Source organism: Chrysochloris asiatica, unplaced genomic scaffold (genome assembly GCF_000296735.1).
Source record: "Chrysochloris asiatica unplaced genomic scaffold, ChrAsi1.0 scaffold00619, whole genome shotgun sequence".
In the NCBI taxonomy this organism is placed as follows: domain Eukaryota; kingdom Metazoa; phylum Chordata; class Mammalia; order Afrosoricida; family Chrysochloridae; genus Chrysochloris; species Chrysochloris asiatica.
Window position 1 is genome coordinate 92,319 of NW_006409137.1, and position 3,728 is coordinate 96,046.

At 37.3% G+C, this 3,728-nt stretch overlaps 1 pseudogene; it reads left to right on the forward strand.

Moving 5' to 3' along the window:
- LOC102826883 overlaps nucleotides 1-642 on the forward strand; it is a 4,793-nt pseudogene extending 4,151 nt beyond the window's left edge.
- Nucleotides 643-3,728: the final 3,086 nt, after the last annotated feature.

Genomic DNA, 3,728 nt, shown 5'->3' on the forward strand with positions numbered 1-3,728 from the left:
ACGTCGTCTCATCTCTTGACTGCTGCTTCCGTGAGTGTTGATAGTTGATCCAAGAAGAATGAAGTCCTTGACAACTTTAATCTTTTCTCCGTTGATAAGAATGTTGTTTAATGATCCAGTGGTGAGGATTTTTGTTTAGCACCCTAAATATGTGGCTCTGTCCTTCCAGAACAGAGGCAACAGAACAAGTTAAGGCACAAAAGGTCATGGATCCTTCTACAATTGCTGATTCCTTTCAAGTCAGAAGGAACAGTCCCTTGTCAGGTGGGTCATGATACCATCATGCAAAGAAGGAAGTCCAAAGAAAGTGCCTAGTATTGAGGACAGAGATGAAAAACAAAAGCTTGTAAGTCCGATGACCACATTCCAGTGTCCCTTTAATCCAGCAGACTAGGTCTTGCCAGTAACAAACACATGGAATCTCAGTCAGGTACCTTCTGGAGAAGAGAAATGGCTACTTCAAAAGAAGGCCCAGGAAGTATTGCTTAATCACCCCTAAAATAGGAACATAACCTCCCCCCAGATTGCTATGGCCTTCCAGTGGTTTGTGATCTCTTTCTCTGTATGCAAATTTTAAAAAATGCTGAGAAAGAATAGTGATTGTATTGAACTCCTCTACAGTTGTGAAGGAATGAAATATAAGAATAAAGCAGCTTCTCTTCAGAATAATCACGTACCAATGAGATTAACAACCACATCTTGCCAAATTGTGTTTCTGCATATGTTCCTTCCTTTCCTGTCTAACTGTGAACCAGTGAAGAAAAACAAGTCTGTTTATTAAATTGATGTTCAGGATATTCCATTTCTTCTTAAAGAAATATTACTGAATGCACACCTCATTATAAGCATAATGGTTAGGTCTTTTTCACAAGACTCCATGGCTCCTTAGATTGTTGTTGTTGTTAAGTACCTTCAAGTCGGTTCCGACCCATAGCGACCCTGTATAGGGTTTCTGAGGGTGTAAATCTTTACGGGAGTAGAAAGCCTCATCTTTCTCCCGTGGAGCGGCTGGTAGTTTCGAACCGCTGACCTTAAGGTTTGAAGCCCTATTCGTAACCACTATGCTACCAGAGCTCCTTAGATTATAGAAGCACATTAAAGCATTAGTTTTCAAGATGAAAAAAAAAAAAAAAAAGAGTTAATGTTCCTGAAGGAAGAAGTTCAGGTGCATTAAAGTCATTGACAAAGAAAAAGGCTCCATGAATTAATGGAATACAAATTGAAATCATTCATCAAATTGATGTAGCACTGGAGGTACACACTCATCTATGCCAGGAAATTTAGAAGACAGCTACCTGGTTAACTTACTGGGAGGGATCTGTATTTGTGTCCAGTCCCAAGAAAATTGACCAAACAGAATACGAAAACTGTTGGACAATATCATTGATAGTCCATTCAAAAAAAGTTTTAATAAAGGTAATACAAAACCGGCTGCAACCATACATTGATAGAGAACTTCCAGAGACTCAAGAATGGTTTAGAAGAGGATGTAGAATAAGGGATATCATTACTGATGTCAAATGAATCTTTGTGGGAAATATAGTATAACAGAAAGATGTTTACCTGTGCTTTATTGACTACGCAAAGGCTTTCGATTGTGTGCATCATGACAAACTACAGACAACACTGAGATGATGAAAATTCAGGAACATATAATTGTGCTCATGAGGAACCTGTATTAAGGCCAAGAAGCAGTTGTTCAAATAGCACAAAGGAACACCAAATGGTTTTAAATTAGGAAAGTTGTGTGCAAGGGTTGCATTTTTTTCAACATACTTATTCAATCTGTATGCTGAGAAAATAACACAAAAAGCTGGATTATGTATAGAACAACATGAAATCAGGATTGGAGGAAGACTCACTAACAATCTGTGCTATGAAGATGATACAACCTTGCTTGCTGGAAGTGAAGGGTACCTAAAATACTTAATAATGAAGATCAAAGACCACAGCCTTCTGTATGGGTTTCATGTCAGTGTAAAGAAAGCAAATTTCCTTACTGCTGGACCAATAAACAACACTCATATAAATGGAGAAAAGATTTAAGTTGTCAAAGACTTCACTTTGCTCTGATCACCCATCAATACTGAAGGAAACAGTCGTTAAGATATCAAATGACATATCTCATTAGATAAAGTTACTGCATGAGACCTCTTTAAAGTGTTGAGGAGCAAATATGTCAGTTTGCAGACTAAGGTGCACCTGAACCGAGCCATAATATTTCAATATCCTTATATGTATGGAGTCCTGGTACACTTCTGTGAGCTAATGTTCTGGACTGCAAAGTCGTTTGAACCAGAAGGTAGGTCGTTCAAAGTCACCTTCTGCTCCTTAGAAACCTATACAGGATCGCTATGGGTCGGAACCAGCTCAATGGCACTTAACAACAACTTATGCATGTGAAAGTTGGGCAGTGAATAAGGAAGAATTGATGCATTTTAGTCATGATATTGGAGGAGAATATTGAACGTACCATGATTGCTAAAATAACAACAGATCTGTGTTGGAAGAAGTATAGCCAGAGTGCTCCTTGGAAGTCAGGAAGGCCAAACTTCAGCTTTCATAATTCAGACATTTTATCAGAGGGGACCAGTCACTGAAGAAGGATATTATGTGTGATAAAGTGGACGGTTAGAGAAAAACAGAAAGACCCCCAACGAGATGGATAGACACAATGGCGCAGTAATGGACTCAGGTGTAGCAACGATTTCGAATTTGCCCCAAGACCAGTCAGTGCTTCTTTCTGTTGTACATAGGTTTCCTATGAGTCAGTACCAACTCAATGGTATCTGACAACAACACCAGCAATATATGTTAATTTGTAATGATTTTCTATTAAGTCCTTTTTTTCTGCTTACCTTGAAACTCCTTGACTATTTATTTTCAGTTTGTCTCCATCCATAATTCTATAAATGTTTGAACATACAGAGCTAACTCATTTATTTTCCTTTTATCCTGTTCCCTTGGTGAAACTTACTGCCAATTTTTCTTTTGTGCCTAACACAAGTATATTGTTCATTTTCACAGATACAACTCTCCCCCTTTCTACTCCATACCCCCAAGTGTCTCATTTAAATTCCTAATTTATATGTCCTACTGACCTCTCTGCACATATTCTATATATTCCATGAAAATATGATATATTGTGTAAAAGATAAAGTGATTATCTTTTGATCCATACTAACTCTTCCCCTTTTATAAATGACTCAGTTAATGTGAAGTCATTAATGTTATAACACATAGTCATTCTTGTTTAAATACATCAGTTAAAAAAAAAAAAATTATTGTTTCAGTTTTTCAGGGGAGTAAGTTCTCACTCACAGCGATCCTATCTAGGATATCCAAGGAGCAGCTGATGGGCGTGATCCACGGATATTTGCATTCAAAGCAACCTTACAGTCCAGTGCTTTATCCTACAGTGTCACACTGGGATTATAAGTAATATAAATTAAATGTTAATTCTATATTAAGAAGTATGCTACATACTATGATACCATGATTTTCAAATTATTATTATTACATATAATGCATTTTATTAAAATTGTACATCCTAAAAGCACCTACCTCGTAATATACCCTTTCCTAATTTTTAAAGCTTGGAGTACTGGTGTGAAGTTGTGGGATAATGCATCAGACTTCAAAGTCGTTTAAATTATAAGGTCAGTGGTTCAAGATCACCAACTGCTCCTTGGAAACCCAACACACAGTGTCTCTATGAGGTGGAATTG